This window comes from Pomacea canaliculata, linkage group LG4, assembly GCF_003073045.1.
Source record: "Pomacea canaliculata isolate SZHN2017 linkage group LG4, ASM307304v1, whole genome shotgun sequence".
Lineage (NCBI taxonomy): Eukaryota > Metazoa > Mollusca > Gastropoda > Architaenioglossa > Ampullariidae > Pomacea > Pomacea canaliculata.
In genome coordinates this window covers 32300508-32313747 of record NC_037593.1, presented here as the reverse complement: position 1 = coordinate 32313747, position 13240 = coordinate 32300508, and the positions used below count along the sequence as shown (strand labels likewise).

General features: G+C 39.9%; 1 long non-coding RNA gene across 3 annotated transcripts; it reads right to left on the bottom strand.

The window, feature by feature from the left end:
* Positions 1 to 1475: 1475 nt before the first annotated feature.
* LOC112563227 lies at positions 1476 to 6671 on the bottom strand. Of its 3 annotated transcripts, none has more exons than XR_003098991.1 (7): positions 5681 to 6671; positions 5104 to 5254; positions 4763 to 4922; positions 3864 to 4251; positions 3540 to 3574; positions 3106 to 3162; positions 1476 to 2084 (listed from the first exon to the last, which is right to left on the bottom strand). It is a non-coding gene; the product is annotated as an uncharacterized LOC112563227 (long non-coding RNA). The 3 variants fall into 3 exon arrangements; XR_003098992.1 differs by having other exon boundaries at positions 5145 to 5254; XR_003098990.1 differs by having other exon boundaries at positions 5157 to 5254.
* Positions 6672 to 13240: the final 6569 nt, after the last annotated feature.

Genomic DNA, 13240 nt, shown 5'->3' with positions numbered 1-13240 from the left:
TGGCCGAGCTCTGCCCCTCAGTGTTGTTGTTTCATAATTACCTCCCATGAGGCATTTTACAATATTTCTTTATTGTCTACTTCTGTCTACAACAGAGACAGACATCTTCCTTTGTTGGTAACTCCTGTAAGTAATAAACTAAACAAAGTAAAGCACACCTCACACACACACCCACAGTTACTCCCCAGTGGATCTGTGTGTGTGTGAATGTATGTCTGTGTGTGTGTGTGCGCGCGCTTTAATTCCGCCCTCAGTGGCAGGGGAAGGCTCTGTATAATCTTTATCGCCATCTTGCTCAAGGCGGTCGTTTTTCTCTGCCATAAGAATACCCATTGCCCCTGTGGAAATGACCGATGACATCATAAGGACCCCCATTTTTAATTCATGCACAGGTCGTTATTGCTGCAAATGGTTTTGTGGGTAAAAACAATTCTGATTGCTCAAGTAAAAGCCTTTTCCTGATGAAGCAGGAAATGGTGGCTGCTCCGATTCATTGTTTCCTCCATTACGGCTTTTAACAGTTTTGTCGATTGCGAGCTTCCGGGATTTTTTCCCACGAATATTTTCTTAAAGTGTGTGCGTGGGTTGAACGAATAAAGAAAGTTAAGACCGCTTGTGTTTCAATGGTTTCCTTCCTTGCCGCATCCCTGTTGTAAATAAGCAAACTCTTCTCTTGAAGAGAAGAGCATCTGATGATGTCTTCTTGGAGCTGTGTTGCTCTCCATCAGAAGACCAGAAGGGTTAGCAATACAAACGAAAGTCACTTCATTCCCGAGTCAACAAGCAGCCATCGACTAAGTTTGCTCCCCGTAGTGGAGCTCTCCAGAGAAACATCGTCGTAGTCGATGTTGTGGACACTGATGCCAGCTCGCACGAGTCCCAAGTGGAGGATGAAAAACACTTTTTCCCGTCTGTCTTTTTCCTGGAGAAAATGAGGACCTAAAACTACTTCGTATTTTTCTTACCTTTAATAGAAACTTCGTCTTTCTTTGTGTTACTTCTGGGATTCTAACATTTGACTTCCAATAATATAGAACTTTTTCGTAAATATATCATTTCTTAATATGTATTGGATGTATCTTTTCCCGCTTCCTCTGACCACAGAGCAACAGGGTCAGCAAAACAGAAACCTATGTGAATGAGCAGCTAGTAGAGATATTCAGCAAGTAGAGGACAACCTTGTAGCATTGGAGCAATTGTAGAAATTCTGGCTTCCTTCGTCGGGTGCGCTATCTAATGTACCTAGCCTTGTGTTGGTGTGGGTTGGTTTTTTTTCCCCCATTATGCATAAGAGGATGTTCACTTAGCGGACCTTGGAATCTACAAAAGTCCCTGCATTTTCCCAAACAAAAGTGTTTTCTTCGGTATATTCTGCTATGTCACAACTACGGGCGAGACAAATCTCGTTCACTACCGTGATCAACGTTCAGCTCATTCAGGACATAAGTGCAACAAGCTAGCATTCATGTGGACAGACATGTTACCACAGGTAAATAGGTTCAAAGACAGATTTATTTACATTACTAACACACACACAACACAGATATTTCTATTCTAATCCACCCACCTAGCCTACTTGCGCCAAACTCCCGGGGTGGGTGAAGAGGTGCCACACCTAAGTATGCCCGCGCGATTTTCTATTTACATGTACCTATAAATGTTATTTGACTTGTGTTAAACCATCTTGGATTTGTTGTCCCTGGAAGACTAATTGATTATTCATTCATATCTTCTTTTACACAATACTGTGGTATCGTCGGGGACATTGAGACAGTTCTTGCGCAAGTCTTGCATCATTCCTGCTGAGTGGCATGTTTAGCCCTATATTTTACGTTTGTTCTTCCTCAACCCTCATTGTCTTTGTCCTCACACAAGGGTTTCCCAGAGGATGCTCTTCACTAAAGTGTTGTTGCTGGTTACATGGCCAGCCAAGACACGCTTTTCCCGTCGCCAGAAGGGGTTCTCGGATTGTTCTGGTGAATTCTTTCAATTTCAGTTGAACTGGGTATGTGATCAACGGCCCCAAGAGGCCCCAAACTGTTTTCTAATGCTTTGATTGTCATTATGTCCCATGTGACTTGTTCCTGCACACAGAGGTACACAATGATATGTAACCTTGCATTTTTATAGGTACAAACAATCACACATATATGCTTTGGAACAGACACACTGTAAGATTCAATGTGATAAAGATCATGCTAATATTCATAAATATTAATAAATTTAAATAGCACCATATCCTAGCCTTTGGGCAAACTCATGATTGACAAACACACACACAAGCATACATGGACACACAACAGATAATGCAAATGGCATTTTATGCCACATGGGATAAAATGTAGACAGAAATTATTTCCAGCATGCATAATTCAGCTTGAGAAAGACTGATTCATCCAGGCTGCAAATGCTATGATCCACATTCCACACCACAGTTTCAACCACAGCAAGATCTATGAGGTAAAGGTCACTGTTCTGCTTATAAGGCTGCCTGCAAAATGCCTTCTTGAAAAATCATACTGAAATCCTGGAAGGAAATGCGAATTCATTGATGTAACAATTGTTAGGACATACTAGTTGTTAATAAGCACACTTATATAGATAGCACCTTTCTCCATCATCAGCCAGACTAAAAGCGCTTTACATGCATAAAGGCACGCAAGCACATGGATTCGGGACAGGTCTCACTCTTCATTTGCTGACTGTGAGCCTAGGGGGCATTTTTACCCATAACATCATATTAAAAGAATCACACAATAACAATCTAACAGATGCAACAAATAGTGACAATATGGCAAAATATACAGATTAGTACATAAGACAAAACAATATATCTATAGAATTTACTTCAGCCGTGATAATGCAATTTGAATCAATTTGCATACATTTATAAGTATACTTTTGGATGTAATATTCATCAGCCGATGAAATTTAAATTCATTTGGATGATGCACAAAATAAACAGGAAGCAGCACTGTCTGTGACAAAGTTAACAAAGGGTGAGCACAATAATAAGCATAAGTGAACACAACAAGAGCACAACCAAAAACTGCCGAAAGCCTGTTCACAAGAAATGACACAGAAAATACTAATTTTCAGTCTTACTTTTGGCCTTTGGCAATTCCTTTAATGGAACTTCCACAGAAGTAGTATTTGTCTGATCTGTAACAGATTAACCACTGCTTGTATAAGAGCTGCCAAGGCAACAAACTGATGAAATTCAGTGTTGTAAAGTCTGAAACCTAATGAAATGTAGACTCAATTATTATACCCAAGTTAAAAATAATTTTACAGTAACTCTTACACATTGATCATATGACACAGAAAGAAGAGAATGAGTGAATTTAAATAGTAAAAATCATGTCATGATCTGTGAGTTTAATGGTATAAAAAACATGAAATGGTGGCAACCATAGGGGTAGAATAAACATATAAACTTCTGGCCATTGCTCTGATACTGTACTTGCATACTGTGATACTTCATGCATTTGGTTCAACATTTTTGGTCAATTGACACCAACAATAACTGTGAAACATACCATCTGGCTGATTTTGCTTGTCTGTGATAAGCAGGCTGTAAAAAAAAAAAAACACATTTAAATTTTTACAAACAACAAAAATGGAAAATGACTCACAAAGAGCACATGACACATCTACAAATACATTCACTTTGATGTATTTGGGCATACACCAGCCCCCACTTGCCCCCAATCAATTTTCACCTGCAATCATAAGGTACGATGCAAAACTATGAGGAATAAAATATCTTTGATAAGGAATCAGTCAAATGGTGAAACAAACATTTGTAACCAGAGAAATTGTTCGTGTAACCAGCAAAATCACAAATGCCTTTTAATGATTACCTCCAGAACTGTCCGTCTGTGGCATGACCTGGGGTTCTTCCATCACACATTTCTGCGGTGTTGATGAGATGTGACAGTTGTTAATTGTGTTCTAAAAGTCGAGTAGGTCGGTTTATGTCTAATGTACTGTGCGTATGTGTTGATGTGTTATGTAGAGGTTGTGTTTGTATCTGATGTAATGTTTCCTGTTGCTTCATTATTTGCAGATGATGATGATGTTGAATATACAAGTTGTGTTTGTGTCTCTTGTAATCTATTTTCTATTTCTTTAGCGTTTGAATGAGATGTTGATGATCCATGTACAAATGGTGTTTGTGTTGGTTGCAACATATTTTCTGTAATTTCATTTGTGTGTGAAATGTGGGAGGAATCTATAGCTGATGGTGCTCTGCAAGTAAAACAAAGACATTTTAGGTACAGCCAGTTATAATAGGTTTTATGTCCACAAAGGGGCTTACTACATAACTGTTCTCAAAACAAATAAAAATGCAATTAACTGTAGAAAAAACCAGATGAGAAGTATTCTAAGTAGGTTGCCTTTTATATTAAATGTATACTTTTATCATTCAATATATCTTTGAAATTTTATGTCACATGCACACTACATGTGTGCATAAAGTGAATAGAAATTTCTAATCCAAACACAAAGGTTACTAATAAAGAAAAAGTTAAGGGATAATACAATACCCATTAAAGATATTATTTCATAATAATTACATATCATTATAATCAAACAAGCAATGTGTCTCCGCAAAGTTTAAAGTGCATGTAGAACAGATGCAATTCAACAAAGCATTGTCAGCAGAACTTCTCTAATTAGAAGAAAAGAGGTACAGTGAGGTACAAAGGAGTTCTTGAATCTAGTTTAACCTATAGACCATGTCCAAGTTGTTGAGTACCTGGTCACAGTGACTTCACAGTCAAGGATTTGTAGGAGTTTGTTTGTGGCCAGCCTTCCAGGGGGCTGCAAGGGCATTAAGGATGGGGGAATCCCATGAATTATGAATTCCCCCTTTCTGGCCCTCTCGTAAGGAAACTGGTTCAGGCCAAGTTGTGATTCTGTTAATATAAAATCCTTGTCAATACAGTCATGCAATATTTCTAACCACCACAAAACGAATATGTTACAGCAACTGAAATAAAATCATAGATAGCTTATAATAAACATTACCTACATCCAGTTACTTTACTGTTTGTATTAGCTTTCCACCCTTACATAATGTGCAAAACTTGTACTAACTTTGTGATTGCTTTCATCATTCAAAGAGGTAAAATATTTACTAGAAACCACACCTCCTGCAGCTCTTGAAACAAGATATTTCACATTCTTGCAATTTTTGACATTTTAGTGATGACTTTGTCTCGCAAGTCCTGAATCCTTCCCCGCCTCGCTGCAAGACAAGTTGTAAAAGATCTGAACACAGCAATCACATGATGACTAGGTACTTCAACGCACACCTTTTGTTCAACACCTTAAAGATCTGACACTTGAAATAAACAGACAATATCAGTACTCTCATATTTAGAAACCAAAGCATGAAACTAAGCCTTGCAGCATTAATATCCCTTTAAGCATTGTGATTATGCAATATTCTTTTTTTATAAATAAAAATGAGTGTACATCTCAACATTCGACATTATACTGATCTTTTATGTAAAATGCTAAACAGTAATTGTTGAACATGTAACATTACCCATATGAAATGCATATTTTTACACTGTGTGCAGTTGAAAAGACTTGCAATAATTCCAAATTCTCTGTAGTCATGTCAAAAGGTCTCGTAAGAGTTGAATAGAATTAACTTTCTAATACATACTGCTAGCTAGAGGAATATCCTGGAAGGTGTCACGCTCCTCCTGTTGCTGGGTGCTTACACCACCATCTTGCCCCTGGTCAAGAGTTCTGTTTAGCCGCATAAAAACCCTCATATCCTCCGCTGACAATCGTTGAATACGTGTACGAAGCTGCCCGCGTTTATCCACAGAGACCGTATATCCAAATGGAAACCACTTTCTTGGTCGTGGCATAGTTGATTGAGTGTGTGCACTCGTCTGCACAAAGCAGAAGAAGAGAGAAAAACGAGAAGACCATGCCACAATGTAAACACTTTGAGTAGCAAGACACGGCCAAATAAAACTCACGTTTGCTTATTTAATGTATATATCATATATCCACAAGAAGCTATGCCTGAAATTCCAGGATGTACAGGTATTATTTGCCTACACGTGGACACACAGACAACGACACGTGTAGCAACTCTGGACAAGGGAGACAACTGACACTGACTGACGTCCCCCACCCCTACTCCTCATCATAATGATAACAACACAGACTTTCACACATTTAAAAAATCCTTAAAGCTTTTTGGACAATTTTTTTCTTTTATATAAATATAAGTTCTTCTCCCAGTGCTATAGCCCGTGATGTTGACCTTCGGTAAACAACAACAATAAGCAAGTACAGTGTACACAGGCAATGCGATCACGCGTTTCCCTCATTTCTTCCCGTTCCTTCTGGTTTCGTAAAGCATCTGTTTACTTTATAAAAAGCATTTAAAAATAGTATTTACTGTCGTTCTTTCCTGACTTCGGCCTTTTCTATCCTCCACTAAATATTGTAGCTGTGATACCATAACCTGAATCGGTTTGTAGTTCTGCATGTAGAATATATATATTGTAGAAAGTACAGGTAGCATCTTGGCGGAATATTTCTTGCTTATGGAACAGACTGAGTCAGGGTCTTTCTTTCTTACTTTCTTTGTAAGCAATGACAGTTATCTTGTACAATTCAATAAATTCAACTCTCCGAATCTCTGTGAAATTAGCAAAACCATTTGTTTAATTTTTAGTCATAGTGTAAAGACAGTAGACAAAGACTTTATAAATTCAACTACTTTAAAGTGAGAAAATAGAGAAAGATAAAACATGAGAGGATAGATGCAGACACCAAGAATGTAGACAAACAATCATCTACCATCAAACACAAAACCATTTTTTAATTAAAGGTGCCTAATCTTTCCAAAGCATGCCAAAACAGATGTTGACACTTATAGTTTTGACAATCGTCTCATGTAAAACAACATCTAATTACCAACCTTTTTGACCACAGCGTTGATATCCCTGTGACTGAGATTATCGAAGATTGATAACAAAAATGATTTCGAAAAGAATGAAACGATTGCACTCTTTCAGCAATGAACTCCTCATTTGAAATACACGTGATCAGATGCTTAAACCACCCTCGTCATGTCTTGAAACAAACGGCTAATACAATGTACTACAATCTGATTCATCTCAGATGACAATGAGAAAGCAGCTCAAAGCTTTCAATGATTAAAAAAAAAAACACAGCATAAACCACCGGCAACATGATCACATGTATACCCACCTCACAAATCATCAACCAGACAGACAGACAGACAATTGTAATTCAGACTCGCATAGTCACACACCATTCACACATGCCAGCGTTCAGAAGTGAAAAAACGGAAATAACAGCCATCTCCTACTGGTCCTGTACCTAGACACAGGATGGGTGTCCTGATGAGCCTGAGGATGTCTCCCAGTATAACCTTCCTACCATCCCATATAATGGTAGCGGTTTTTATTTTGGTGGATTGATGCAGAACTTGGTGATGGTTTTTGAAGGTTATAACTAGGTATAAACAACCAGCTTATTGCCAGCTTCCCTCAATCAAAGCTGTTCTTCATGTTTGTTCTCCACGTGTACTCAAAGACGAGAATGTAGAGCAAAGAAGAGAGAATACCTTAGTTGTCTCCTGGCCAACAGAACAGGGGGCATGTATAAATACCACGAGTCTGACAGCATCCGCGTGGTGGGGAAGGGACTATTTCCATATCAACATCACATCATGAATTCAGTGAAAAGGTTAACCGCTTGCATGAAAGGCAAGGAAGAGGCGTGTAAGTTCGTGGCATTGTATCTCGTTAACCTTCTGACGGCCTACGCGAAAGGTCAGAGGTTAATTAGTCCAAATGAAAATATCACTTCCAATGGATACACGTGTTAGTGCTTGTAGACATCGTGAGTAACGAAAGACTGCAGGGTGTTGTTGTGAAATGATGACACGACATACAGACAGACGAACAGACGGACAGACAGAACAACAGACAGCCAGGCAAACAAACAGATTAGCCGATTAGTTCCGCGATTGGTTGACTGGATGGTAGGCAGTGGCGTGAGCGTAGTGCCACCACTAACAACTATAATGACATTTACTTTTGTCCTCTGTTAATACAAGCCATCAACCTCTTCCTTCTCACCTTCTCCATGATGTCTCTACAGGTTTCTTCCATTGCCCCTTTCCCCCTTTCTTCATATTTTTATTTCATATTTTAGTTGTTAAATATTTGTCACCAAGACACTAAGTATCCTGAGTTTCTGTGTGCGTGTGTGCATGTATCTGTGTGTGTGTGGGGGGGGGGATGTGGAGAAAGAGAGAGGGTGAGAAAGAAAGAAGGCGGATGAGTGGAATGACGCATGCTCTACTAATATAAACATAATTATTACTTAAAACATCTGTTCGTAAATATGAGACTGAAAAATGTTTTTTTTTTTCTTTTATTGTTTTCTTGCTTTGTTGTAATGCGACTGCAAAGTGGCCTTGTTTAGCCCGTCCGCAGCACAAAACAAGTCAGCCGATCCTTTTTACCAACAAAGTTCCCCGCAGCTTCTGACAGCATTGACAAGTTGGGGAGGATGGTCTGGGAGGGGCAAGACCCGCCATTAACTGTCACAGAGCTGCGAGGTGTGTGTACACAGTGCCAGACACCATGCTGTCCCTCCTTGGTATTCCCTGGGAACATGACTATCGCCCTTCTGTCACCTGCCTGTGATTTGCGACGCCTTCAAGTCCGGACAACAAGGGGTCGATTCTCAGTGCTGGAGGACCAGAGTAGTGCAAGGCCAGACATTTTATTTCGATCACACTTTTTTTTTTTTTTTTGGTCATCCCATTTTCTAATAATCTACAGGTTTTGCTCTTATCCTTTCGCTTGTTCTGTATCCTATTCATGAAAATCGTTTATCCAGCTGAGTTAGCTCACACTCAAACCATTTTTCTGACCGGTAATTTAGAGGGAGGGATGGGGTGACTGTCCGTGGCAATAAGGTTTTTCCTCATGGGCTAAATATAGGCGGAGGTTCGTGATTGATGTGATGCGACAGACACGAACACAGACCCAATAAAGAAACTGGACAAATATGGAGAGTACACACACACCCAGATTGGTTTAGTAAATACCTTTTTCTCGAGTGTCTAATCTGACCCTAACAGACGCCAGTTGACTGAATTTTGCAGTCATTGTAATGCCTTTCTTCCAGACTTATTACCAAAACTGGATTGACCCTGTAGTTTCCTATTACTTAGGGAACTAAGGGAAGAGAGGACCGGAAGCTTTGTGAACAGGGAGGAGACTGAATGATGCACGTGTTTATTTCCTAGACATGTTATTGCTAGTGTGATGATATTTGACAAACACTTCAATGAGACATCTACATCATCGCTCTTGGAAGTCAAAGAGGGTCAAGTGCCTGGAGCTACCCCTCTCCACAAACACAAACACAAACACACATTAATGTCATTGGACGACACACACACCCCGCATTCTTCACCCAATCAGAACTATCCAGCGCGGACAAGAGCAAGACTCACCCTATTTGATCAATGGGTAGCCCTATCCCCGGATGCACGTGCAAGTAAGTTCCGTCAGTCAGGTGCGGACATCCCTCAGATGCCTAGTCTTGTCCCGTGGCAGGTTCGACCCTCGCCCCAGAACCGCAGCCAAGACAACATTCACACCTGCGCTGGTGCCAGTCCCCGACTCTGTCCACTCTTGTCTCTCTCTGGTCACTTCGTCTGGCCTGATGATGATTCACTAAATACCTGTACAGCAGCTATTTTTATTTTCTCGTGGTCTCTGAGGAAACGTGGTCAGTTGTAGTCCAGACATCATTGTGGGTCCGTGTCTCACATGAAGTTACCACATGGCAGACTTCGAGCACACGTTCGATTGCCTGACAGGGTTCCGAATAGCCATGTTGAGAAAAATACTTTGTTTTCCAGAAAACTTCTTCTGTTCGAATGCCAAAGGGGGAAAATTCACAATTTCTCGTGACCTTTTATGAATGTGTCTAATTTAATCGCAAAAGCGATGGACTGAAAGGAGCTGAGATACCAGCAGCTGTGAAGAAAAATCTGCTTATCACTCAAACACATTGCAGCAGACATCAGACTTGCTTTTTAAAAAATGTAAAATTTAGATGACAATGCGTTGAAATTGGAGAATAATAGCATGCAAATAAAACACTACATATCTTTGTTGGCACAAAATCAATCTTTGCGATAGATACAAAGAAAACTTTGTGAAGTTGGAGCACAGAAAACATTCAAGAACATACGCAAAACAAAATTTGAAGTGTCCAAAGAAAACAAGACAAACCTAATTCTATTTTCTTGTAAAGCTCTGGGGGATGCTCGCTGGCTTACTCATCATACCATCTGAGCATCCAACCTGTTCGCCTGTTGTATTCAATTGTTTCCTTGGCTTCACCGGACAGTGGTCCATACCCCCTCTCTCCAAAAAATCTTTATAAGAAAATTACTCGAAAATTGTTTACAGCAAGAATTTGGTTATCTTTAGGCAAAATCGAACATGATCGATCTTTATGCCGGCGCTGGAACTTGCTGGATCACATGACCTTAGCAGTCCATCGACCAATGTGACTGTGGTGTTGAAGGGACTGACCTGCCCTAACCCTACACATCCTTATGACACCCTCAATCATCTAAAAGCCAGAGGCACAAGCTAAGCTGATTTGAATTCTTGTTTGTAACTGTCAAGGCTGAGTATCCACAACCGACAGCTGTGAGCTGCAATATTGCCCACCATGTTGATGCTCATAAAAGAGGGCATGGCCTCTCATGAAATCCTTCTGTCGGAAAGTTTCCACCCTTCGGGCATCAGCCGCTGACAGCATCAATTTCGAATAAAGTATGGAATGATGGTTAATGTCTTTGATGCTCTGACAGAGTCAGTTTCGAGGAACATAGAAGTTCAAAGTGAAGAAAGAGTTGAACAGATTGCAAGTAAGTTTTCATTTTCATCAAAGAGTCTCCTCTCGATGGCGGGAAGAGGTTGTAAGGAAAATATTTTGCATGAGGTCAGCCGAAATGAAAGGCTAGTGAAAGTGCGATGTTATTTGAACTTCTGACTGAATTCTTCACAGAAAACCAATTCCCCAAAATCGAGGGAATACATGTATCTGGATTCCTGTCTTGAGAGACGAGACTTTGAACATTGAAAATACTCGCCGGCATGTTTGTGACAAAAGTAGGCTGGATGTCATAGCAACACTGCATTGACAGTGCAGGTAACAACACATTAAATATTTCGATGTATATATCAGTATACATGTACTTCAATGTATATATCAATGGACATGTACTTATATATATGTGTGTTAAACCGATGTCAACGCTAAGGTTTTTTTTAACCTGTGGGTAGCTTGAAGTTTAATTTCCCGTTTGATAAGTCGAGTGTCGGGTATGATTAGAATAAGCCACGAAGATAAAGACATTTTTGCTGCTCATTATTGTCTCTATCCCGAGGATTGCGTAGGAATGCGTAGACATGTGAATACTACTCACTCGACACTCAAAAACAAAATCCTCATCAAGGAAGAAGAATGACACTCATCGTTCATACTACCCTTCCCAGCATGCGACAACAAAGCTGATCAAACAGTGTGTATAACATGACTGATTAAACAGTTTGCAATCGGTTACCATGGCGGCTATTTCTGTTAGTATGGAGGAAATGATGTGTCAGATCCTGTATATTAACCCGCCATTACAACTCGTTCTTGCATTTCCCTATTCAGTTCTCATTTGCCGCCCATGTAACACTAGCTTGAGTAGGAGTGAGTGAGGGAGGAATGAACGGACAAACCCTTTCAGTCACCCATGGCCAGAAGAGGTTACATTTGCCAAATTTGATGAAACACTGAAATAAATCGTGATGCAAATGCACTTGCGAATTTGCTTTTTTTCAGCCTACGAAAAAAAAAACGATTAAACTTTTAAAACAAAACAAAAAATGTAATGAAGCATTCAGAAAGACTGGCAGGATATTCTGGGAGCTTTCCGTTATATCGTCCATCATTCTTGACACAATCGTTGGTTGCATTATAGCATCAGTATTGTGTCTTTCTTTTCTCCTGAAATAGTTTTGTTGTAGTTTGTTGGGGTAGCAAATTACTTGCTGGGTGGGAAATTGAGATAACAGGTTATTCGTCCTTTCGTTTTATTTCCTAAATTTGTTTTTAAATTTCCTTTTATATCCTGATGTTGACTTACTACAATACGATGGCCAGCTCAGCAAGAAATGTACTTGTTATACTCGCCTCCACACCGGGAATGGAGATTATACTTGGTGCTGACATGTTTACATTAACATGTTCTTTTATACAGCTTCTAAATTGTGTTCTGCTGTCAGGATATACAGGATATGTGAGAAAGAAGAGGACGATAAGAGAAGACGACAAAGCAAGAGCAGGAAAAAGAGGAAAGTGGAGAACGAAGAGAAAATGAAAAAGGGAAGAAAAGGAAGAAAGGAAGAAAGAGAAGAACAGAAATTAATGGAAATAGGAATAAGTGGACAAAGAAGAAAACAATGAGGAAGAAGACGAGGAAAAAGAAAAAAAAGGAAAAGATGACAGAAAGAAAAAAAATAATCGTAAGATGAGAAAGAGGAGAACGTGTGAAAAAGGAGAAACAGTATATTGAAGGTGGAGAGAAAGAAGAGAAGAACGATGAAAGAGAAAGGAGAAGAAAGAAGAATAAAATGCAAAGATAGGGAATAAGAGTCAAGGATTCGAAGGAGGAATAAAAAATAGGTAAAGAGGAGTAGAAAAAGAACGATTAGATGGGTCATGAGGAATAGAAGAAAGACAAAGAGGAGGAGAAGAAATACGAGGAAAAGGAATAGACGAAAAAAGAGGTGGAGTACGAGAAGAAAGAAAAGTCATGATGAAGAGAAGGACGAGAAGCTAGCAGGCAGAGGCAGACTCATCGTCTAGCGCTCCTCGTCGATCTCGTCTGTCCTCTCCCACTCCTTTCATCCCTCGCTGCCCCCTCCTGGCCCCTCGTCCCACTGAGGTGTGGTGACAACTGTTCCAGCATCAACATGAAAGCTGTGACTGCGGTCACATGATCCAGGTATCAACGACTTGTACTCGAACTGCCTCCTGGCTGTACCTACCGGGTACATCGCCTGAGCTGTATACTTTACGGGAACGGCGGCTATAAATCCTTTAATCCGTTTTCAGCAAGCTCTCTCATGTAGAGGGAGGTTCT